The 26,152-nt window shown below is 52.4% G+C and overlaps 1 protein-coding gene across 11 annotated transcripts in view; it reads right to left on the minus strand.

The window, feature by feature from the left end:
• The window catches only part of NCOR2 (nuclear receptor corepressor 2), a 224,630-nt gene that overhangs the window by 163,590 nt on the left and 34,888 nt on the right, over window positions 1-26,152 (minus strand). The window contains exon 1 of one of the 11 annotated variants that reach the window (XM_082774063.1): window positions 16,614-16,698. The exons of the other annotated variants lie outside the window; for them this stretch is intronic. The gene's annotated coding sequence lies outside the window, so the exon portion shown is untranslated. Of the gene's footprint in view, window positions 1-16,613; window positions 16,699-26,152 lie in introns of those variants that run through there. 11 annotated transcript variants of the gene reach the window in all.

Here is a 26,152-nt window from a genome sequence, read left to right on the forward strand (position 1 = left end):
CAGCAGATCCACGGGCACCGCGCTGCACGGGGAAGTGACCGAGCTCAGATATCGGAGACCGCAGTTTCTAAGGGGTGGAGATGTGGGGGGAAAAATGCCATTTTCCCCCTCGGTGCCATCTTTACGCTCATCAGCTCCTGGCAGGCCAGCTCGGGGAGCACCAAAGAGCGGCAGCTCCCTGGCTGCAGGAGGATGGGTCCTCGAGGGGAGCCAGCCCCAGCAGCCGGTCCCCGTGAATTAATTGTTTGTAAGAGAGGAATGCAAACAATAGGGGCAGATTAATGGGAAACGAAACAGAAATAGCGCAGCCAGGCTCCTTAAATCTTTAAGGCCGGGCTGTTTGGTTACTACTTTTCTCAACTGATCTTGATGAGGAACAGACATTGTCTCACAGGAAAAGTATTTCTTCCCCCCTGGTCGGAGCCCTGATCAGAGCACGTTTTATCCACAGACCTGCGTTAGCCATTACGGTGCTAGGTACGAGGAGATTTACAGCCTGATTAGAAACAGGAGAAAGCGGGAGGTTACTGGCAAATCCAGCCCCAGGACGACAGCACAGAGCTGCGGACGAGGCGAGAACCTGCAGGGGCTCCTGAACCCGCTTCTTGCCTCCCGTCTGGGAGCCTCCCAGGACCCTGCCCCGATGCTGAAGCCTTCAACACCCCCTCGCCATGGGACAGGGGCTCTTGGCACTTGGCCGTGGAGCTGTGCATACCAGCAGCACAGCCCCGACCCCAGCAAAAGCACGACACACGGATTCTGCCCATGCCGAGCACAAGCAGCAAAAGATTTACGAGTCCTTTGCAAGAAAGCTGATTTGCTAACAATTAAAAGCGCCCAACGCACTTGTTGCTCTCCAAAGTCAGAGCGAGCCCGGCGATGTGCTCCGTGATCCCAAGGGCCAGCAGGATTCCCAGCTGGGTCCCCGGCTTGCTGCTGCCAGGGTAGGAGCGGGGGTGAGCTGCCCTAATTACCCTGCCGGGCTTCGTCTGGCTGAGAGGTGAGACCAAGGCACGCCCGGCACTCCAAAAGCCCCGCTGTATCCCCGCTTACAGCACTCGTAAAGCTCTCAGTGAGAACAGGCTGCTCAGCTGCAACATAAACACTAAAAAAAAAAAGCAAAGACCTGCTGAAATGAGATTAACAGACCATTCTGTTTCTGAAGTGCAGAGTAACGTTACTCAACTTGTGGTCTACAAAGCGCGATGGTCTGCAGAAGACGTTAGAAGGTAGCCCACAAAATGACAGCAGAAAGACAACGAGAGGAGACGATTTATCAAAGGCAACAGCCCGGACTGCCCCGCCATGCATCCCCTGCCCGGGATGCGCTCACCGGGGTGCATTTAATTGAAAAGTATTGGCACAAAAGTTAGTGCTTAATTGCAAAACGATGCAAGTTTTAGGAAAAGCAATCAGCTCCTCTTTACTCGGACGCTGAATATGCGACGATTTTCCTCTTCGCACTCAAAAAAGATGCATCCTCCAGTCAACTCCTGCATTTCGAAACAATAATCAAGGAGACCTTCGTTTATAACGCTTAATTAACACCGAGCCACAGCGTTCGCCTCCAGGAGCCCGACCAGCCAGCCATGCCCGAAGCCCCAGCCCGCACGTGTGCGCGGCCCCGCAGAAAAGCCCCTTTATTGCCGGCAGCCGCCCCGCAGCCCGTAATGGCATTCACATGCCCTACGGCCCCCGATCAAAACCAGAGCTCAAAAGCAGCCGGAGACCTGCCCCCGCTTTCTTTAGAGCGCTGGTGGAAGCAGAAAAATAATTAAGACGTAATGAAAATGGGCTGAGGGACATTCCTAAGAAGCGCACCACAATGTAACGATAATGGATTTGTCTAATCAATATGTGCATGAAATTTTCTTGGAAGACAGCTGACATTATCCACAAATATTTGTATGTACTGTATCTATTAAGGCCTTTCAATAGGAAAGCCGGCCGTCTGCCATAAATTTAGGGCTCTATTCAGAATAACAAAGAAAACAATGTCACTGTCTGCAGCCCAGGAATCCACAGTAGCATTCAATCACAGCGGGGTACAGAGGTTTTAAATTAAAATAGCAGCACAGGGTCAACAGGAAAGATCAGGCACGCCCCGAGCTCTCCCCGGCAGGGCTCGGGGCCCTTCACCCCGTGCCATCTCCCAGCACCGTGCCTGCCTCGGAGGAGCAGAGCAGGAGGCAAGGGCTCAGCACAACCTGATGGGTCGCAGCACCACGATGGCAGGATGTTACCCTCGTGAGCAGGCACAGAAGGTCCTACGGCCACAGAGGGGATGGCAGCAGCTCGGGAGCTGTGCCCGTTGTGCCACCGTGCCTTGTCCTTGCTGCAGTGGCACCGGTGGCTCTGTGCGGCACCGCTTCGGAGCCCCAAGGAAAAGCGACTTCTCCACCCTGCCCTTGTCACTGCCCGGAGCAGCAAAGCGGGATTTGGGACTGGTGTTACCGCTTTTCAATCTTTCCGAGCTATTTTGAGCGCAGGACCCGCGTTTAGCTCTGCCCCGAGATAACCTCTGCCAGCGTTCGCGAGCAAATCTTGGCACCGCGGCCGTGCGGGGCAAGGTCAGAGGGCTTCATTTCACCAGGCCCCGCTCCGAGCAGCAGCACAGGATGGACCTCATGCTCTGGCAGCACAAAGCACGCCCTGAGCTCGTGCCATAACTCCTTCTGCTTGGCAGTCCCAGAGTCGATGGTCTGTTTGAGGGGTCCCAAGTGCAAAAGCGCACCGCTGAGCTCCTGCACTACATCTCCAAACCTCTTCGCTCCCTTTTCCGTGGTGAGTGCTGGTGCACGGGCACGCGGCCACCCACGGCACGCTGCTGCTGAGTGCCTGCCCAAAAGGGACCCGTCAGACCCTTAAAGATACTGACAAGGAACATGGGGGTGGAAAAGAAACCCCACAGAAAAAAAAAAAGGGGGGGATTTGGATCCAGGCACGGGCCATTCATGAAACAAAGGAGTTATTTTAAGTGTAGGCTGGAAATAGAAAACAAATTAGAGCATGCGAGGCCTTTGTTGAAGATGATCTGCGAAGACAAATGGAAATGCCTTAAGAGGAATTTTTTTTAAAAAAAGCACACACACACACGGGCACTGGGACTGCAAAAGGGAATCAGGCAGGAGGCTGGAGGAGGAGAGGAAGGGAAAGGAGTGATGGTCAAGTGTCAGAGCACAGATGGGACAGAGGCAGCCAGAAAGAGGTACAAAAACCAGCACAGGACAACAGGAGGAACCAGCAGAAGCGCCTGGTAAAACCCCAGGGATGGAAAAAACGCTGAAAACAAGCCTGTTCTCTGACGGGAGCGCAGCCAAAAGCTCCAGCCCCAAACACTCCGGGTGAGTTCACACCGAGAGGTGCCCCCCCGGGACAGGGGGATCACGGGGTGCAGGTGGGTGGCAAAGCCCCTGCTCCTCCAGCAGAGCCCAGTCTGAGCTGCGTGCCCATACTGGGGGATGCAGGGCTGGGGGGGAGCCACGGGGCCCCCCTCCCGTGTACCACCCAGCCCTTACCCCGCATATCTTTCCCACTTCGGCGCCCCCCCTTACATTAAACATGTGCTTAAATATCCTAACTGTTATGCAGTACTAATCTCAGTTTAATAAACACGCGCAAGCAACTTTAAATCAAGGCAAAAAAAAAAATGCAATTCCTTGCCAACACGCGATAATGATATAGTAACTGCGGGCCTGCTTCAGCCCCGCTTCCAAGCGCATTAAACAGCACATTAACAACCCTCGCTGCACCACCACAGCATCGCTGCATCCCCTCGCAGCTCCCAGGAGCTAAGCTAACCCCCAGCCTAGCCAGATCAACACGGCTTTCAGCCTGCGAGGGAGCTTACCAAGCACCTGGGAGCTTTATTTATTTATTTCGCCCGGCACACGCTGCTGCTCATTTGGTTTTCAAACGCTTCAGCTCGCATCGCTGCCGAGACAAGTCCTCTGATGTCTCGGGCACACCATGAAAGCCCGGGGAGTCGTCTCCTCGAGGTTCTTTTGTTGAACAAATTACGCAGCTCGGGAGTGACATTTTTGATTATTTACATCCCGCATAAAGCAGGGAAATTCATTTTCTGGATTCCCTGAGATAAGCTCTTTGAGGAGAATCGCACTGCTAAACACTCCTTTTGCACGCTTCCCAGTTTCAAAGATGACAAAACATCTCCTTGTTCTAAATTATTCTTTTTCTTTCATGATCCTCTAATGATTCAGGAGTCTCAACTTCACACAAGCATCTTTGAAGAGCCCTGGCTGCCAGCGTAAGAGCTGAACTATTGTGACAAACGGCACAATTTAATGCCTCCATAGGAAGGCGTGTGCAAAGGAGCAAAATTACCCTAGGGAACTGAAACAAAGCCTGCAAATAAATTAAATGACCTGTAAACTAAGGTACTCGAAAATATGAGATGCTGTGCAGCTGTGCCATAAAATATCACTGAAGAATGGAGCCACTCGAGGCCGGAGCTGATCCAGACTGACCCATTTTGCTCCAGGTTGGGGTGAAGGAGCCGTACTCACCCAGCACGTCACCGCACCTCCGATGCCGGACAGCAGCTTCAGCGATGCCAACTCAACTGCTGGTGATCGTCTGTCAAATACCAGCTCCGAACCCTCCACCAGGCCCTTCTCCCAACACTCCCCGGGTAATTACGAGTAGATTGAGTCAATCTTCAGCCTGGGTTAATGACCAGATTCCAGCCATTTGTTCCCGCGTGTTTCTGCTGCTTTCATTTCTCCCCAGGAATTGCGATGAGTTCAGGCTCACCGGTGGCCCGGTGAAAGGAGCCGCTCGTTAGTTCAGAGCAGAGCAGCCGGGGAGACAGGTCTAAGCGGTGGGAGCCATTAATTGGGTTTGTGTTCTGCTTTCCTCGGCTGGGTAATTAATAGCTTCTAGACAGAAAGTCAAAACCTCTCTAGAGGCACCAAAAAAACTTCACCGCTTGCATCCGAGGCGTAGCAGCTCGCGGGATGCCGGACAGCCTGCGGCGAGGGAAGGGGGACAGGAGAAGGCGACCTCCTCATCCTCCTCCTGCTCCATCAGCTGGCACCTGTTTAATTTCCCTTTCCCAGGCTCAAAGCAGTGATTTTGAGGCTGTGGTTCGCAGCCCTCTAGGAGTCTGCAAACTCCTCTTCAGTCGCTTTTCAAGGGCTCCTTCCACTCCTGCTCCGCAGATTGGACACTTCTCAGGGCCTGCCCTTCCACGAGGAAGCTCAAAGCCTCCCCGAATTGGAGGGGCTGACAGATCTGGTTTGAGTCCTGTTGTCGAGCTTTTCTTTCCTGGGCAGAGCTTTAAGAAATTTCTCCCGGGATTTGCACAACATACAGATTGCAAAAGTAAACCTTGGGGGGGGAAAGGAAAACATCGTTCTGATCGCCACATATTGCATGCCTCGTGCTAAGCTTTTAAAATCCCAATAATTGACACCACCACACACTGGAAATTTACTCAACGGCCTCAAACTGAGCCTGTAAAGAGGAAGCAAAGGCAATGGACCTTTTCTTTGCCCGAACCCAGACAAATTCATCTCTCCTACACTCCCTTGTTCATTTGAGAGAGCAGGACGTTGCTTTTCCTTAGATATTTAAGTTTGGCTGTCCCACACTTCCATGAAAATTTTAGCTTCAGCTACAAAGTTAAGCAAGAGGAGCTTGTGCAAAGAGAAAGGCTGAGGCATTAAGCCTGGAAAGCTGCAAACTGTCCCTGCTGCAGCTATTTGCAAGTTAGAATAAACAAAGGAAAACACATTTCAACAACTTCGGCTACACATACGGCACATCTGAAAATAAAAAGCAACACGAGCACATGAAGGAAGAAATTCCTTTCCCTTCCGTTGTTCTGTTTCTTAATGAGAGATGTGAGTTTTTACCTCACTCCATCCTACCTACCAGGGACTGTTCACAAGGGATGGTTGTCATAGCTTCTTGGGGCCGCACGCACATTTTTTGTCAACAGCACTGCAGGTAAAAACCTTGAGAGAAGGAAAATTGGCTCCCAAGAACTCAAGAAGTGAGTTTCTGAACTGGCTTCTGTCCCGGTAACCAAAAGCATGATCCCACAAAGGCTTTTTCATAGGTTGCAGGAAATCAGCCTGGCAATGGGGGTGTTGTGTCTTCGGTGACGACTGCCTACAAGCCCAAATCCAGCCTCATGGCACGCACCTGGATGGGGTCTGAAGCCTTTGACCCACCCGTCCCCTGGTACCAGAGGAAGGGGCGAACTTTGCCTCGTTTCCTGGTGAAATTTCCGTTTCAGTCCCTGGGCTATCAGCCTGCCCTGTTTTGCAATCGCTGAACTCAGAGCTATTTATTATTAACAACTATTGCTACTAAAAAAAAAAAACCCTCAGCCACGCAAGTCACTCCTCGGATGAGTCACTGGCCCAGCTCGCTGCCGAGGCAGCGCAGGCACAAGCAGGTACCCTCGGTCACCCTGCGCCTACCTACCCCGGGGCTGAGGTTTCGGCTGGTTACTCATCCTCCAACCCTCGGCCACATGGCAGGAACGAAGAAAAACCACGAGGGAAACGTCTGACGCAAAGCGCTCCCCGCTGGCTGGGAAGCTCCTCTGGTGGGCGAGCAGGAGCCCTAGCAGCGAGTCGACGAGTTCGGGCAAAACTGGTCAGGGCAAAAGCACCGGGGAGATCAGCACAGGCAGCAGCAGTCACGGTCCCAAGGTCAAATTTGGTGTTTATGGAGCTACAGGAACAAGTTACAGAATAATAAACTTCTCCGAGTTTTCCTTGGCACGGGGCTGGCACAGGACGGCTCGCACAGGGACAAGGGAGGGTTTCCATCCCCAAATCTCCATCACCTTGGCTTGGGCGGCTGAGCTGCTCGTGGAACAACCGCAGCCAGCAGCCCTGGTGTGTTCATGGAAGAAGCCAACGACGGTGGATTTAGCTTCAAATAACTGTGGTCCTGATGAGGACTCTGCACGGGGAGGGCACCGACAGCTACGGCCGCCCCCAGCACCCCGTGTGAGCTCCCCTCTTGTCCGGAGCCCAGGGGAATCAAGCCCTGCTCCACCTCACTGCCCAAGCCAAAGGACACAACAAAGCACAATGTTTTTAAAATAACCAAGAGGCAGCTTGTAAAGGCCTCTGAGCCCTCTCAGCCCCCACAGTTACTGCCAGCTGGCCTCTGTTGGGCTCCCCGGGGAGGGGACATCCGCACTGCGTCCCCCCGGTGCCCCAGCAGCGGGGCCAGCTGCCACTGCCTGCCGTGGTGGTGCCTGAGCTGTGGGCTTGGAGCAGGAGGGAGCACGGCCAGATTGAGACGTGCAGTCAAGAAAACTGCATTTCCCTTAAAATCCCCAAAGCAGATCAAGGGGTGAAGGTGCTTTGGGTCTGTTCTGTGACATGGATAAAACTGAGATGCATTTCGCAAACATCCGAGGAATGTTTAAACAAGGAAGCCCTAAGGAAGGGGTGACACTCCAATTCTGTGTTGCACAGGAATTTTTATGGATGAACCGAACCGCCCCCACCTTCCCCCGCTAGGTTTTGTTGCATGCCTTGTCCAGGAAATTGTCTGTTTTAATGCAAAACACTTGACCACAATTTCAACCGATGCAAGATGCCGCGGAGCTGCGCGCCCTGCAGAGGCAGGGTGTCTGTCACTCAGCAGCACTCAGGAAATTCTGGGTTTCCTCTGCAATCACAGCCAGGCTGTCCCAGCGCCTGCTGACAGCCTCCCAGCTGCGGGGTGCTGCTTGGGGGAGCCGAAATGACCCCACTGGGAAGTTGCTCGCTTACCTACGCAGGCAGGACAGGGGGCTCTTCTCTCCTCCTCCCCACAGCTCTGCTTTAAGGGGTGTGGAATGGCTTAATTATGCCCCTCCAGGTAAGAAGAAGTCACTTGTCTTTAAATACTCGGGATTTTATTGAGTTAATGTGTTTTAACGAGGTCAGGGCACCAAGGGTAAGCTCTTACCCACCGGGGAATTCATTGCTTTCCCCCCCTCGCAATTAAGCGGCATCTACCGTGCTTAATTCTGAGGCAGGGACTAAAGTCACACGCTTCGCAGACAAAAAGTCAAGAAAAACATTCAAGCAGTCTGAGAGGGCAAAGAAACCTTCCCTTTCTTCGTCACATCTCACCTGAAACCCGCACCAGCACCCAAAGCCTGCCCCTGGATGGAGCCAGCTGGGCAAGGGGCACCTTCGCCTCCCACCACGGGGAGTGCTGAGCTGCTCCAGCCACTGGCTGCTGTCTTTGCCTTTTGCCAGGCTGGGCAATCAGCTCCTTTATTCCTGCAGGGCTACTGGAACAGCAGTTCTGCAGGTTAGAGGAAATGTGCCACTCCAGAAGGCCCGTTTATGTGAAAAGGATCAGCGAGAGCTGGCACAAGGATGGGATAAATGACGCATCTCCAACCTTTTGCAGACTCAGTCCTCCTGGAAGCAAGTGCCCACAGATCCAAATCTCACACACGGCCTGAAATAGTCCGTGAATTCACCTAAACAAGCAAACTGTAAGCAACACTGTACCCTGAGAAGCCACCCCAGTGCTTTACCCTGCGGGGCCTCTGCGGAGGCCCCCCCCGAGCCCAGCACGCGGCTGCTGCCGCCGCCTCGCTGCGCCGGGGCTCCTGGCTCCACGGGGATTTCACGCTTGGGGAGCGAGGGAAGCTCCCAGCTCGAATCCCTGTGGTCCCAGCAGTGCCAACAGCTGCCGAGCAGCTGGCTGGGGGCTGAAGGAGGAGCACAGGCCGTCAGAGCCTACCCGCAACGCTCGGCTCTTCCCACGTCTCCTCCGGCACGGCTGGTTGCCCACTGGTAGGAAATCTCCAGGAGCAGATAAATATTGCAGATGAAACGAACAGATAGGTATCGCAGACAGGTTCTGGAAGTAAACACACGAATGAACGCCGAGTTGTTTGACAGCACGGGAAGAAATATAAATTGCAGCTTGCCCCCAGCCCCTGCAAAGTCTGGGTTGTGTTTTCACACCAGCCCTCCACGGGGCGAGACCGTTCCCACAGCCAGCGAGTCCCCACGCGTTCCTTTCCATCGGCAGCCTCGCCACAACATCACCAAGCCCTCCAAGCTCCAACTCCCAAGGAAAACCGCACCACTGCCTCTTTGAGCAGATGCCATTCATCACAGCAGATCGTCTAACCACGCGGAGAGGAAAGTCGCTGGCGAGGCAGGAGCAGGACGGATCGGAGGTTAGACCTGTGCCAAGCTCCTGCTTCCAGAGCCCAAGCGCAGCCCCGCTGTTGATGCTCCACGAAGATCACTGCACTCGGTCATTAAATAGGTGTTTTAATAAACAGGTAAATCCATCGTTATAAGCCAGAGCTCTAAGAGAGCTATCAGGCTCCATAATAACCCACAATATCGCCAACGAAGGCTCTCGTACCTGCCCATAAGACACCCTCACGGTGCTGATCTGAAGGACAGGAGACGCCATCTATCAGTTCTCGACCATTCCTATGAAGACCTTAATGTAAATACCGGCGATACGCGGCCACATTTCACGTAGGTGATGCTAAAAATACAGCTGAAGCACCGCAGGATGTTCAGGAGCAGTCCTCCGGGACCGCACTGGAGAATATTTAATAAAGTCAAAAGCTGCAGGCTAATTTCCCCTGAGAGTTGCCACTTAGAGCCTGTCGCAGTGAGGATCCATCACAGACAACACCGATTCACCCACAGCGAAGAGATTAGCAGCATGCACGCCCTGTCCCCAAAGCTCCCACCCCATAACCTCCCCGGGAGGATCCACGATCAAACCATTGCTCCTCACTGTGATTTGGGGGGTGCAGCCTCCGACAGCGCCGCTTTGTGAGCACCTCTCAGCATGCCCGGCCGTGGAAGATGCAGAGAGATATGTTCTTTAGCCCAGCCTGGCTCAGCATCCACGCTGCCAGCAAAATAAGCCACCTCTTGGGCACGCCGACCCACAGGTGAGCTAGGAGGGGCACTCGGATTTGGCAGCAAAACCACCAGCCTCCAAACCACTACAAAGCCCGAACGATGCTCCGGTGCGCAAGGGCACAAGGGGAAGGCATCTCCCGTCCACTGCTTTAGGAAGTGGATGTGGGGTCACTGTCCCTTACGTAACAATAGCTACTCAGGGAGGATAAGATCAGCCGCTAAGCGGGATTACAAATTTATCTTCCCTCAGTAGTGTGATCTTCCACAAATAATCGTATCACGGAAAATAATACAGGAGGTATTTTTAAGAACCGTTCTTCGAACCGCTCGCAGAGCACGAAAACACCCACACGGCACAAATCAGAGCTTTTTTCTTTTGAAGCGCAAGGGCAACGCGTACTGTGGGGCGGTTGTGGATGTATGGCACTGCTGTTGCACCTCTCCCCCCAGCAGTTTTGGGATGGGGAGCACAGGCGCAGGAAGCGAAGCACCACGGCTCTGCTGTCACCGATAAGCCCCAGGAACACTAGGCAGTGCTCAGAGGGGCACAGCCAGCCAGCAGGGCTCGGTTCGGAGGAAGAAGTGAAGCACCACCAGCCCGTGCACCATCGGGAGCTGGGATTTGAGGTGCTCTGCCTTCTGACAGCACCGCCCCGCTGCATCGCCAGCTCAGGTGTGGAGAGCAGCTTCCTGCCGCAGCACTGCCAAAGCTGATACCGGCACGGTTTGAGATCCAACCCCTGAAGAGGATGAAAGGCAATTTTTACACGCTCGCTCCTTGCTTGGCACTGAGCAGAAGCAGCTCAAGGAGCTAAGCTAGCAGAAAACCACCCCGCGAGCTCCCGGGGCAGGTACAAAGCTTCAAACCAACACTCGACTTGCAAATAAGCTTTCAGAGACCACAACTGAAATCCATAAACCTCTACCTCCTGGACTCAAATCCGGTGGTTTTGAGGTGGGATCAGAAGTATTTTCTGAAACTGTGCTGGAAATTAGAAACTCTGTGTGTAAACAACACAATTTGGAGCTGCGGGCTTCCCGGCTTCCCAGCACCATTTGCACAGAGACGTCGCCTCGTCCCACTCATCACTGCGCCAGGCAGCAGTGGACTTACTCCATCCGTGACATCCTGGGCTGATTTGATTGCAGGGCTGGCTACATCACCACCCACAAGACAGCACACGGCTTCCAAAGAGGCCCCAGCAGCTTCTAAATGACTTAAATTAAACAACTTCAATAGACGAAGCCACGGAGGACATGTGTTTAAGAAGTCTCAGGCTATTCATTGAGTGGAAGCGCTTCCAACGCTATCTCTTGGAAAGATCAACAGGCAGACAAAGTATTTTCACGCGTCACTGCTGTGTCAGTGAGCCAGCACACGCTCATGAATGTTTTGGTTCCAGGAAAAGTGACACACACGCGGTGTGACTCAGGGACCCCGCAGCAAGGCGGCCGAGACCAAGGATTTGCATGAGCGTAAACCAAGGACGTTGTCGCTGGTGGTGGGAAGGGGAGAGCCAGGATTTGCCAAGTCCAAGATAAGGTTCGCGTGCTCTGAACCATCTCTCTCCAAGGGTGGGAAAAGTACTCAGAAAAGATTATTTAAAAAAAAAAAAAAAAAAAAAAAAAAAAAAGCAAGGCATGACTCTCAGCAGAAGGTAACTTGAGTTTCACAACGAGGATCCCAAGGAAAAGCAAGCAGCCATCACAGGATCTGGCAGGCAGCAGCTGGGAACGTGCTCAGGACAGGGTCCTGCTGTCCCTGTGCCACACACCAGCAGCGGATCCGTCACGGGAAGCTGCTCCTCGCTCGGCTTCTCCCTCTGCGTGGACTATTTGCAGCAACAGCATTAGAGCAACCATCAAGCAGATGCTTAAAAAATGCAGAATGACGTTCAAATGACATCTATCCATAAATCAGCCCAAACCACAAACATCTGAAGAAGATTTTCACTTAATCCAATTTACTGTAATCTCTCTCTTTAGTTAAAATGACAGAAATGTCAAAATGGGACTTTACTCCTCTGTCAAAGCATCTCATGGTGAAAAGGAAAATAAGCAGGCTCTTGCAGGCAGCACCACTTATTAGGTTAGAAATGTCAAAACTGTACTTTGATTCTAACTATTAGCAGTCACATCCACATGCTGTGCCCTTCTGTTTCACTTCATTTCCCCCAAAAGCGGGCGCCGAGCATATGCTCGATGCCAAGCGCCATCTCCACCACGGCACAAGCCCCGCGTTTGTTGTTTCCCATGACCCTGTGCCCATCCTTGTTCAAGGACACGTAGCCCCTTCCTTGGGTCTGTCCCATGCTACACCTACATCTTGTTTACCATCAAATGTCTCAGGAAGCCTATGTTCTATTCCCTAAAAAAAAAAATTAAAAATAAATGAAAGAAACCAAACCTTCCGAACAGACCAACCTTAATCTGCTTTCCCCCATCTCTCCCCGCTAATTAGCAAACAGGATAATTGACTCTGTGCCTGGAATAAGCCAGTCCACAGATATATTCCTGCCGGTGAGTGTATGCGTGTTTTTCCCCAATGGTCACAAAAATTAAGCCATTATCCAAGAGTCCAAGAAAGTGAAAGAAAAAATACCTCCTGTCAGAGGCGGGGGTCTTCATGCATTATTTAATGAGAACTCTGTTGGCAAAACTGGTGTTGTTTTTATATAAAAGCTAATAGAAATTGTACCTCCAGGTGTCAAAACACTGATGGTAATTCCTGCTGCCTCAGACATCTTGATGTTTCAATTTTAGCAGTATGAGGAGCCTGCAGGGAATCCAAGAGGGTAAAGTGCTTGTACTCAAAGAGAAGCAGAGAGAAGGAGAGCCTTTTTATTTCTTTATACAGGGCTCAGGGGAACAGTTCTACTCACTGGAATTATCAGATCTGGTTCCCCTGCTCCTTCCCTTCCTTGAAAGAGGGAAGAGCAAGGTAGGCTAACAAGGAGCGATTGTGTCGTGTCGACAGGAAAAATCAACGAGGCTGCTAAGCAGAAGCGTCAAGACAAAGAGAAAGTGAGCAGAAGACAGTGCTGGGGTGCGGCAGCACAGGTGCAGCCGCTGTTAATGGATTAACGGGATGCTTAAATGGTTTCCAGAGAACAGACAAGCTGTGATGGAACGGCAATTTTTTAATTTTTTTTTTCTCCTTCAAGTTTCTGCCGAAAAGCACAGCAGCACGCTGGATCCCAAGCCCCTCTGTTACTTCCCAGCTGCACTTCTTTGGTCCTGCCCACTGGTTTTCCTCTTAAAAACCAAACTTCTGCAACATCCTGGTGTCAGTGCATGGAAGCATCCCCCAGGCCTTCCTTGCAGACCTTCCCAGCTCACCTTTTCGACGATCTGCTCACCTTCTCTCACCTGCTGTCATTCCTCTTTCTGACGCAGCAAAGATTTCATTTCCAGACCCCAGCGCTGACAACCCACACCCCGCAGGGCCAGCAGACCAGGATCTGGGCAGAACCGACTCAGCACATCGCTTCCCAGCACCGTCACGGGGCACCAAGACAAAAAATAAAGATGCACGAAGCACCCCCACCGCGATGCACCCCTGCAGTGCACAGCGAGCTGGCCAAAACGAGACTCACGGCAAAGGCACGAGGCAGCAAGCATGCTTTCACACCATTTTGGTAATTCATTCGTTATGGGACTCAGGAAATCATTGTTTCAGACCCGTGGCAATTCAGCAGCCTCCCCATTTTAAAATGCATCCGCACCAGGTGTGCCACAGCCCAAGGACCCGAGCAGAAGGTCCAAAATCCTACAATTTCGGGACTGAATCTCCTTGGGAAGCCCCCGGGAGCATGTCGGAGGCCGGGCAGCCCCACACCGCTTCCACCGCCGAGGGAAGAGGAATCCGGACGGCGGGAGGGGAGGGAGGGCTGGGGGAGACAGATGGGGAGAAAACAATAGCTTAGGAATTCGCGAGCAGCTCCGCGTGGTGTTCAAGAAAATAAACAACTTCTCCACGCCGCCACTGCTCAGCCGGGGACACAAAGGTCTCGGAGAGATCCTCCGCTGGGTCGTGAACTCCCGCAACCCCGGTTTCAAAAACAGCGCCGAGGAAATTCCCAAGGAAAAAGTCAGCGCAAGAGCGAGCTGAGCCGAGCAGTGCCAGGCCGGCCGCCCATCGCCTTCCACCTAAGCACACGCCGAGCCCCTCACACGTGTGGGGTCCTCGCACCGAGCGGACCCACACCCAGCTCCCATCTCGCCCCAGCACAGCACCAGCGGCCAGGCCATGGAGAGGTCCCCTCGTACCCAAATTTGTGTCCCACAGGGTCTTCGGGCCCCCCCAGCACCCTCGCTTACAGCTCCGCTAGCGCTCCGGGGCTGGCAGCCGCTCCGAGAGGCGTTTGTTGACTTCTTGCTTCTCCAGCCGTGTCTCACAATGCGTGGTACAAACTTGGAGAGGCAATGACCTCATCCGAGCTGGGAAGAGGGAGGCGGGGGAATTGGCGACTTGCCACCTTCTCATTTTTCACATTACGAAAAAAAAAAATAATAATAATTTATGAGAGAAAGTCCATTTTATTAGTCTAAAAAAAGAAGGAAAAAAAAAAAACCATTAGAACGAGCCTCGGAGAGCGCCGCTCACGCAGCCCCACTGCGGCTTCAGCAGGGTGCCCCACAGCCCCACGAGACCCACGGGTACCCCAACACATGGCTTTGGGGACACCCTGGCTCTGCAAACAGCTCAGGAGGGCACGATGCTGCGGCACAAGCATCTCTGCTGCCCGGGCCAGGCAGATTTACTTCCCCTGCAAGCACGGGGAGGGACTTCCAGCCCTCTCCACCATAAAACCACTCTGAAAGGGCCATCACATACACAGACCGTGGCTGGCGACTGCATTTGGGGTTCAGGTACCCGGGAGCAGGCTGTCAGCCACGGCTCTGCGGTGAGCAGCGGGTGCAGGGCATGCCCTGGGCTCTGCCCCACACGCCGTGCAGCCTCCCCGAACACACACACGGCATGTGCGCCGCGCGCCGCAGACACGGGACGCATGAATCCTGCATACTCACACATTTTATGCACTCGTATTACTTATGTTATAGATTCACACATACATTACTCATAACTGTTAAGAACAGAACATACAGTTCGTCCTGGCACGAATCCCAGAGGAAGAAAAAAAAAAAAAAAAACCAACAAAAAAAAAACCAACCTCGCAGTAACAAATCCAACTCGAGTCCAACAGCATCTGTGGTAGGAGCTAGAGGAGTATTATGGATCATTAAATTATTGAATTATTTTGTATAACACACCCGTGTGTCGCCAATAACACGAGTCGAGCCTGCTGTTTCGAGGAGCATTTCCCGACCTGAAGCTCTCCCCCCGTCTCTGAAGTTTTTGCCTGGAACTGCCGCACACACGCAGCAACCACAGCAAACACTGGGAAAAGCCATTTATTTCTGCAGCGTGCCTCTGACAGCCCCTCACGTACAGCAATCGGTTCCACGCCTGCTCTGTGTTTCAAGTCAGGGCCCAAACACGTTCACGTGGGACTGTAATTGTACCCAAACAGTGTTTTTTTTCCTCAAGTTCGGCACGCTGGCCAGAGCCGGCTGTGTTTTCCAGAGGGGACTGTCACAGCCGTTCAGATATTTCCTCTTCACACCCCACACCACGATGACAAAGTCAGCCCAACCAGCATCACCGAGAACATAACTCCCCAGCAGGTCACCAGGCGATGAGGGAAAACACCGAAGTCCCAGCACACCAAAGCTTTCACCTGGGTTTTAACCACTACAGCAAGTCTGGGGCACATCAAAGTATTTTTCTTCATGCCCCCTCCACACATGGGCTTCATCCACTCCAGTTTTACACCCAGCCCCAGCGAGGTTTAAGAAGTCACAGTTTGTTCTTCTCGTTCACTGAAGGAGAGGGGAGCAGGAGGCAGCAAGGAGCAGCTCCCCCCAATGCTCCCAAGCCCCCGTCCCGCTGGGCACGGGATTCCCAGCGCGCCACCGACATCCTCCCCGGGGACTGCGGTGCCACGACCCTTGGAACCAGCAAAGCCGTCCAAGCTCCAAGTTTTGCGGGCAGAGTTTACCGGCAATAATTCCCTTTCTGCAACAGCCAGCACAAAAACAGCAGCTGCAAACTCCCACTGGCCTGACCGAAGTCAAAACACACCGCGTGCTGCTTTTCAGGCAAACCCAAATTACAGCGTTGTCTGCTGACTGTTCCAGGGACGAACAAACCCACATTAATTACAGGCTAACTTCGCAATTCACCTCTCAAAAGCACGAAACATCAGCACAACTGCTTTGATCACAGCGACAAATCCGTCTCCAGCCGGCACAGCAATGTGTAAGACCAAGACACTCGGGGGGAAAAAAAAAAAAAAGAGGAAAAAAAAAAAGGAAAACACAAACTTTTTCTCCCCATTCTGCTTGCTCACTACCTTCCCCTCCTCCCCCAAAAAAAAACATGCTGCAAGCCAGCACGGGCTGAGGGACACAGCCACGTCTGAGAGCAGCAGAGGCTCGCGAGCCCCTCGCAGCTCCTCTCCTCCAGCCTGAGGCCGGCCACCTCCGGGCAGCCGCAGGAGCGCGTTCCCAGCCTCCAGCGCCGCCGGCTGCTCCCGTGTCGCAGGGCCAAGTCCCAGCTTCTCACAGCAACTTCTTTCTGCCCCGGCCTGCTTCAGCAAGCCAGACAAAACGCCACCAAAACAAAAGCAGCCCGGCCAGCCCCGGGGTGGGGGCACTTACCTAGCGGCATCCCCGCGTCACCTCCGCAACCTCCCGCATCGTCAGCAGCCAGCGTCGCCGCTCGGAAATAAATAAATAAGAGAGGCCACACAGCCTTAAAACTGAGCTGGAAATGAAATGGAAAGCCTGTAATTATTTCTCAATGCTCCTGCCAGTCTCAGCCTATAAACACAGTGGATTACATAAGTCCACCCCTCCTGTTTTGAAGCCAAAAGTATGAGCTTTTCCTCCAGCTCTGGCAGCAAGTAATAATTCCTCGTAGCCATGGCAACGCTGGCTGGCTTCCAGCAGACAATGGGTGAGTTGAAATACTGCGAGGCCTTTTTATAGCTTAGCTCTGAAACCCTCTAAAATATGAGCTATCTTATGGCTAACCCAACTCGACAACCTCTCTCCTCTTTAACTGTTTCCTGACGGCCGGTCCCGGGGTCGGGGATGGTTGGCGAGGGGCTGCTCCCGCTGCCCTCGCACCCCAGGCGAGGCTGTCGGTGGCTTCTCCCCATCCTGTGCCGAAATCCCAGCCAGGAGGGCCTGCAGCAGCTTGTGGGGACCGCCACGGGCTGCATGTGGTGTTTGGGTAGTCGCTCCAGCAGGCTGTGCGAGGTGCTCCTCTGGGGTTCGCCTCGCTCAAGAGAAAGCAGCCAGGCAGCGAGGTGATGCTCAGGTGCGCGTTACGCCGCCCTTGCTGTCTCGTGTGAGTAGGGATGGGGTTTGTGGGGCTTCTGGGCACAATTTCTGGAGCAGCAGCAAGCCAGCAGCTTCCCAAGGCCTTCTTAGCACGTCCTGGGAGACCTCACCTGTCCTCCTGGATCTGCAGAGCTGCAGTGAGCCCTGGAGAGCCGGCCGCACGCCGGGCACCCCCTGTCCCCACGCAGTTTGGGCACGTCCTACAGCAGGACGAGGGAAAAGCACGAACACACCAGCCCGAGCCAGACACAAGCCTCGAAGGGAGGAGGAGACAACACTCAAGGCACCATCCAAGTCAATGGCACGCTTCACACTGTTGAAATTCAGGGGTTTAGTGACTGGATGCCATCCAATTCCACCACGAGCAGAGGCTGACGGACACGCGGCAGCTCCCAAGCCCACGAAGGCGGTGTAGGGCCTCCCACAGCACACCAAGCTGCCCGGGACAACCCCACAGCCCCACGTCCACCTCCGAGCTGGATTGCCACAGCTCCAAGGAACGCTCACCCCAAGGGCTGGGAGATCCCCTGCAATCTGCCGAGTTTTGCAAGTTAGCAAATAAGCAAGGGAAACAATAGAAATTAAAGAGAAAAAAAAATTAAAAAAAAAAAAAGCAGAGCCAAGGCCACCGCAAAAACACAGTTAGCTGACTGGTGAGCGCTCGAATTAGTGCTGCCAGCATTCACGACCCGGTTCCAAGCCTGGCAGCAGCCCTGGGAAACCCAAAGGCCCCAATTCTGGTGATTCTGCGGGGCCAGCCCCGAGAGCGCTTAGGAGGAAAGGCTTGAATGCGTGACCCAGGGGAGCCTTTCGCACTCAGAGACTAGGAGGCGAGCAGAAAAGACCCATTTCTTTCTAAATCTCATTAAATTGGAGAGCACGATTGTGATTTTTTAATGCGCAGAGGTGATAATGCTGCTTGGAGCTCCAGCTCAATTAATTATTTTATGGGGATAAACACACGAGGACGCACTACACGCAGGCCATCAAGGTTTCCTGGTACCTGGCCTCGCAGGCTCAGCCCCTGCTACAAGGCTGCATCTCCTCGCACCACAGAGCAGCAATTCTCACCGGAGTGGGAATTACTCCTCGGGATGCATCAAACTGGAGCTCAATTTGTAGCACTGAATTCTCACAGAAACTATCTGGGGGAAGGAAAAAAAAATAAATAAACACTCAAACAATTGTCTTCCACCTCTTAGCACAAACCAGGATGTGGCAAACCCTGGCAGATGCTCGTTCTTGCAGCGAAACCTCCGAGATGGCCACGAGCAGCAGTTGTTGCCTCGGATAATTGAACACACGTTGTGCTACTGCGGCGCCAGGCGAAGCCACGCACGGGGCAGGAGCCACGGTCCTGGGAGCTCGGGGTTAATCAAAGCCCAGACTTGGCCGTCACCTCTCCGCACGCTGCTTTGTCACATACACGTCTGGAACACTTACGTTTTCTAGGCGAGAAGTGCAGTTTTTGGTTTTGTTTTGTGTTTTTTTTTTAAATGACCAATTTTCTGGGTTCCACCCCGGTAAGTAAGAGGCGAGCAAACCACAGAGAACTGAAACCCGGAGAGCTGCTTTGGGGCGGGATCCGGCCCTGCCTGCCCCAACACCGCAGACATTTGGCTGAATTTCAGACTTGGCTCCCGGGGTGAAATCTCAGTGGGTCTCGGGATATCTTCCTGAACAGGCGGCGTTCGATCCCCGCCCCACGTCCCCAACCTGCTCCAGCACTCGCCGTCACCAAGATGGCGTTTAAGGAAATGTGGCCACAAAATACTCTCCCCCACAAAGTCTGAAAATAAAATAATAATAAAAATACAAGCTTTTTTGGGGAAAAAAAAAAGAAAAAAAAAGGTGATGTTTTCTCCCAGCTCTGAGGCATCACATGCACGTGCCCACAAAGACACAGGACCTTCAAAGCAGGCTTCGGGGGCCACAGGAAAGAGAAGAAAATGAGGTCAGAGCAGCTCTGGAGAAACCCCGCTGCCCTGCCCCAGACCAGCCTTCCTTCTCTGGGCAGGGAACATCCCCACAACAACCCCAGACACTCGGATGTGCGATCCAAAATGGGGAATAACAAGTCGCAACTACAAAGCCCCGCTTAAACTTTAAAATGGCATCGCACCACGCACGCTCTTCCAGCTTCGCCCCTTAATTAAAGAGGCTATTCTTTACAGCGCTGGAGCCGCTCCAACTCCCATTGTTAAATTTAAAATAAAATCCTGCAACCCCACAGCATCTGTAAGACATTAAAACATTCAATACTGACTTCTTTATTCAGCTTTAAGACATCATTTAATGATTTTTCCTCTCAAACCCCAAATCTAAGGATTTAAGGGAAATAACCAACAGCACCTTTTACAGGATGCTTTTTTTTTTTTTTTTTTATAACCGAACCTTCTGCCATAATATCCATGACCCTTAACAATTCAAAACTAATTGAAAACACTTGATCACGTACAGCTTCTAGACAGGCTGCAAGCCCAGAACCCATCCAGCTCCGGGTGTCAGGACAAAGCAGGCCCCGTAGCATGGAAGCCAGCTCCAACCACGATCCCTTCGTGCTTCGGGACAAAACATGAAGCAAGCAGATTCGACCACAGAAAATCACCATGAGCACAAGATGAAATACATCAGAAAGACCATTTTGGTCGCTGCTAATAACGCTGTGCAACCACAAGCCAGACTCTTGTTGTTGTAACCACCAGCACTGCACGGTCGGCCTTCATTTCCCCTGCTCCCTCCGGAGAGGAGCCGCACGCAGTGGTGTAGAGTCGTGCTGCCACCACTCAGGTAGTGCCCAGGCTCTGGAAAACAGCCGTACAGCTACAGTAAGGGGTCCGGACACGATGCCTTTCCTGATGGGATGCGGAGAACACCCTGGGCTGAATGCCAGGCCTCTGCAAGTCAGCGCGGCCTCCACGCGCTGCACGGGGAGCAGGAATTCAAGGCTGGTGTCCAGCACTATCACCTCTGACCATGTGCTAGGAGGCCACGGGGCTGCTGATGAGCCCCCATGTTTCCATGAAGCTCTAACAACACTGCTGGTATTCCTCCTGTTGGCACCTCCACAGCCCCAGAGATGTTTTGGGGTGACGGGTGGAAGCGCAGGAGACCTCAAGACTAACGTTCAAGTGCAGTTCAGGAAGGAGAAGGATGCCTGTGGCCTCCTCCCCAAGACAAAGGCATGCAAGAAGGTGACCTGGGTGAAAGGGGTGGCTCTACAAGGCGCAGGGCTCCAGCTGGGTGTCCCCAGAGCACCCTGTCCCTACCACGAGCCTGGGGACCATTCCCATCCAGCCTACACACCAGCGAGCTGCAGTCGCTTCCGTCGCTGTCCCGGAGATAGCATCTCATCGGTGCTGTGCTTGCGGCCACTGCTGCCTCCTTGCTCCGCTGAGAACACGAGAAGGGCAGCGAGGTTTGCAGAAAATCCCGGCGAGTTATCTTGAGCAGTTCCCACAGCTAATTAAACCGCTCAGTCATGCATGCCTTAAAGTTCATAAAACTCAAAAAAAAAAAAAAAAAAAAAAAAAAAGTCACAAAAAACACAAATACAAAAGCCTGACAATTAGTGGAAGCAGCTTTGTTTGATCAACTCTCCCCGTCCTGCCAGGCAGCTGTGGCCACAGCACCAAACCGCTCGGGCAACCCAGCCCCGCGCTGACCGAGCCACCGAGCTCCTGCCCCCAGCCCAGAGGCGCAGCCACACAGCCAAGGCTCGGGAAGCCAAAGCCTTCAAAAGCACAGCCAGCCCCAGGCGAGATGCACACCGGGCCTGCCTGCCCCTACAAGTGGAGCCTGCAGGGGAAAAAAAGCTCGGCGTGGGCCAAGAGCGTCGTCAGGAACCCGCTCTGACGTCAGGCAACGCTGCTCGCACAGGCAGACCGGGGAAACACGTGGCACGTCCATAGGAACCGAAGGATGCTGGAAGAGGAACACAAAGAAGGGAGGAGATGGAAAAAGACGACTCATTCAGGCACCGATGCAAGAGCTGGCATTCCCAGGCAGCCTTCCCCTAAGCGGATCGGGAGACGCGGCAGCAGAGCGCAGCCCGTGCGCTCAGTGAGCCCGCACCAGCGGAGCAGAACCGAGCTGACACACAGCCCGAACTGGCACATGGCAAAGAGCCACGGAAGGAGAAAATCCACATGCGTAGGAAGGCAGCTTAAAAGGAAAAAGGGAAAAAAAAATAAAAAAAAATAAAAAAAGAGGGGAGCAGGGGAAGCGTTTCATCATGCTTTTTAGAGCAACAAATTAGAAGGGAAGAAAAACAACATCAAGAACACGATCCAGAGCTGTGCTACAACAATAAGGCTTCGCAATTGTTTCAGGGAGCTCTGGATTGTACCCTTGCCAAAGGCACTGCCCAGGCTATTCAAAAAACTAAAACAGCATGAAGAACTATTCCCCCCCCAGGCACGCCGCTCCGGTACGCGGGACCCCGCGCATCTTCCTAAGACGTGGGACAGAGGCAGGGCAAATGCAGGAGGCCGCTTGAACAAACCCCAAGCTCTGCAAGCAAAGCGAGAACACGGAGGAGATACTTGATAGCCGGTTACAAAACACATCAAATCCCAGAGCAACCCAAAAAAAACAACTCGCTCGGGCTGGATGTGGAAACAGGAGGCAAGCGAGATCAGAGGAAGTACGAAAATCCCTCTTGTGCAAGCCGTGAAGCTAGGTACAGATTTGAGGACCCACGTCCAGCCACCGACCAGCAGCAGTGGCTTCACACGGGTTTTAAAACAAGGCTGAAATCTTTAAAATTTTTCCAACTTCTCTCTTAATTCAGGAAATAGTAAGCCCTGAGCCTACCAACCACCACACCGATCCTCTCTCCGAGGATTCGGCATCCCCTTATTTGCAGTCCGAGGTGGAAATATCCCATCAAGAAAAAAAAAAAAGAAAAGCAAACCGAGGACAGGGCTGAAGCCTGGCCACGCAATTGCGATGCCTCCGGAGCGCACGGCTGCTTTCTGTTTGTGTTCAGCCAGAGCTTCCCCTCCACGCCCCCCTCCTTCCCCTCGCACACCGAGATGCCATTTCAGATCTCCTATCTGCCGCCTCTGCCCACTGCATCCTCAGGGTTTAAAATAAGAACGCTCTGACAAATGCTGGGCAAACCCAGTCACTATGAATACTGCAAAAGCAGCGGCCGAGGGATATTGCAGCCGAGTCATCTGCTTCGATATTTTGTCCCCAAGAGCTCGGCCAATCCATTTAGCAATAGAGCAGGATGCTAATAATAGATACAAGGATACACAGGAGATAAATGTACACAAGACAAAAATAAACTCCAGCCTTGCTATAATTTCAATGCAGGAGCTAAACCGGGAAATGATAAATGAAGACAGTTTCCACAGTTGAGTCAAGAGGAAAATTTAACTCCCACCATCCCGCGAGCAAGCACGTCGCGCGCTGGGGGGGGGAAACTTTCAGAAAGCTGAAGGGTTGGATGAGCATTACTTTTTCAATACGTTTTTCATTATTTCAAACAACACCAAAAAAACACTTTACAGTGCTCCAGCAAAGCTAGAAGCAGATATTAAGCAACTGTGCGTGTTCTCGAGCTGCCTGCAGTTGCGGGGCCAACATCCAGCCCAAAAGCTGCCTTTGGCTCCCCGAGAGCAGTGTAGCTGCGCTGAAGCCCATTTTGATCTCAAATTAAAGCTTGACCACGCTCGTCCCCAGCTCTGTACTCCTACATACGTTTTTCCTTTACGAGTGTCAGCCCGTCTCCAGTCGACGCGCCAACCACGCTCCCCCCGCAGCCCCTGCCCTCGCCTTCAGAGAGCCGGCCCTGGCGTTTCCCAAATTAACTGTTCCCACACACAAATCCCCCCGAGGGCTAACTCTGCCCTTCCCGCAGGAATACCCAGAGGAGCCTCGGGGATTTCACAACCCTAGGCCAGGTGACGCCACCCGTTACACACAGCCACCTCCTGCGTGATCCAGCCAAGGCGCGCGCACCGCGGGCCAGAGGGGAGCTGCGGTCGCCTGGCCTGCCCCCGCCGCGATGGCTCGAGCCCAGGGCTTCACCCGGCTGCCCTCAGATGTATCCCAGGCTCTGGGCTCCTCAGCAGTCCGTGTGCCCCGCTGAGCCCACCCCAAAGGGGCTCCAGCCCCACAGCACCCATGGGGTCCACAAGGCGCCCTAAGAAGCGGCACGGCCACCCCGGGGTGCCTGCAAGCACTGCTGCACTGACAAGCTCTGCTTTTAACCCGCAGCTCCCAGGATGGTGCCAGGTCAGCTTTCTTCTGTCCCCAAGCACCTGAAGGGGACCCCAAGCAGCCCTGGTATTTCTCCCATCTGATTCTCTCAAGCTCTCACTCTGCAACCCAACAGGCACGGGGTCGTTATCCAAGAGCGACGAAGGCCTGTTCCAACCTTAATGCTTCCAAGATGGACCAGAGCAGATCTTGAACCACGTTCGAGCCCTTTCTCTGCTGCATGACTACCTGATCCTCTCCTCCCTTAAAAAACAGCCCTGTCTGTGGCTTTAGAGCCCATTAAAGGGCACATCTTGGGGCTAACAACCACATGAGCATCCTTCTTTGGGCAGCTTTTGGATCAGAATAAAGTCGTACAAGATCGTGATCAGACTGATGAAGGTGTAAGGAACTGCTCAGAAACCCTGCCCGACACTAACTCGAGGACAGGTAGGATGGCCCCAAAGGTCTCATCCAGGTTCAGAGCTCACTCAGTGAAGCAGATCTGGACCCTCACCTCTGCTCACCCTACTAAAAAGGAGCAAAGAGCCACGCTCAGGATGGACGAGAGCCTCTGCATTAAACCGTGGACATCTGGCACACTTTGCTGAAGGTCTCCGATCATGTACATAAGGTATAATGCTATCTAGTAATCTCAGGAAACATCCATGGGTTTTTCAACCTCCTCTAGAAATTGAGATTCAACAGGAAACCACAAATACACCAGGCAATTAATTTTTCTTTACCAAATGTTTTCAGTCATGTCGCAATTTTAACAGTAAGCAAACTCTTTGGGTTCCTTCCAGTTCTTGTGCAACGATGTTCCTCATTTTTCATTTTCTGTTTCTTTTTTTTTTTTTTTTTTTTTTAAATAATCTGGCTGAGATTTTCAAAAAGAATTTAAAACAAGTTAGGAAGCTGGTTTGAACGGAGCATACTCTCTCCACCAAATATTTACCCCCCAAGAGGTTTTTATGTCACACAGCGGAGGTTTTCTACAAAGAAAACAAATAAAGACTTTTCCCAGCTAAAAATACCGAGAATAGCCGAAGAAACAAGAGCAGAAAAACATACCCACCGACACAGGCAACACCGAGCCCTCTGAACCACATAAATAAAAGTCTCATTCAAACATTCCCCCCTTCCCTCCCAGCACCATTCCAGGAGAACAAAGAAACATTAAGGCTTACTTTCCTGGTGTACATTGGATCAGACCTTCTGTTAACACAATATGACAACAGCAATGAAGGGAGGAATATCACAGCTAAACAACCGTCTACCATTCCCCTTTCCTTCTGCTGAGTCCTTGCTGACGCAGGGATGGAGCAGCTGCTGTCTGTTTTTAAACAGCTCCATATTTCATAAGAAGCTGCTGATTTCTGAAAGGACAGAAACCCCAGCCAATGGCTTACAAAATACGAACCAAATGAAAGCAATTCAGGACACAGTCTTTAAACACCGTGTCCATTTGCTCTGCTTCCTTCCAAGATACCACCACAGCTGAAATCCCGGAGACAACTTCATCCTCTACCTTAGCCGAAAAGCCTCCACTATCCCATCAGCACAACTATTAGGTGTTGATTTAAAAAGAGCAGAGGACTCTGGAAAACCTATCCCATGGCTCTAGAGAAGAAAATCTTAAAATATGGGAGAAAAAACAATTCCTACAGCTCAACACCATCATAGGGACAGCACCGCGTTAACATTTCCCTTCCCAAGTCCTGCCGTCTGCTGCCTAGGGGCACCCTATGGACATTAAATTGTCCCTCGGGATGGGAAGATTCTCCTTGCAGGACCCAGCCACACGTCTTCACCATCTGAACACTCCCCAGCAAAAGATACAGATATAGATATTTATTTTTAATCAGGGATGTATCAGATCTCTGGAAAGCCTCATCACTACTGAAATTCCATACTTGGCTCTGAAAAATCTCCATCATAGGATACAGGTCACTGAGCAGCAGGATCTCAAAGGAAAGGATGTTAAGCCTTTTCTGGTCTGACTCTCCAGCTCTCACTTCGGCTGTTAAAAATAATGTGTTATACCCGGCAAGTCCTTCCTGAGAGGCTCCAGATGCCTGCTGTCTCCTTCCCAGTTAATAGCTGTAGTAACAATACCGCTTTTTAGACTGTTTGTATCATGTTGATTAGCTCGGATAAAGAATTGGGAAAGGAGGAGGGAAGAGAGAACATGCAGTGGGAGGGGGGACTGGAAAAAAAAAAAAAAAAGTCTTTCATCTGCTCTAATAATTAGCAGGTCATGCTGAAAATGATCAGCATCCATTTAAAGCAACTGTGCATGAAATGTGGAGCCCTGCTCAGGTCACTGCACCCGTGCGAGTCACTTAGCTGTATCAGTCACCGAGACCTCGTGGCTTGCTGAACTCCCCAGGCTTCCTGCAGGCTCCAGCTGACATCCTTCTGATCCCTTATCCCTGCTCTGGCAGAGGAAGGGTAGCAAGGATCTTGCCACAAGGGCGGCAGGCACAAAGGTGCCTAATTACAGGTTTGCAGAGGGCCTTCAGATCCTCCGATAAAGCACAGAGCAACGTATCGCAAAGCATTTGCCACCCCTGGAGAAAACCAACCGAGCGCAAAGGCCTCGTGTTCTTCGCCTGCAGGTCCCTTTTCCCAAGGAGACA

The sequence above is a fragment of the Aythya marila genome, assembly GCF_965140915.1.
Source record: "Aythya marila genome assembly, chromosome: 17".
Taxonomy (NCBI): Eukaryota; Metazoa; Chordata; class Aves; order Anseriformes; family Anatidae; genus Aythya; species Aythya marila.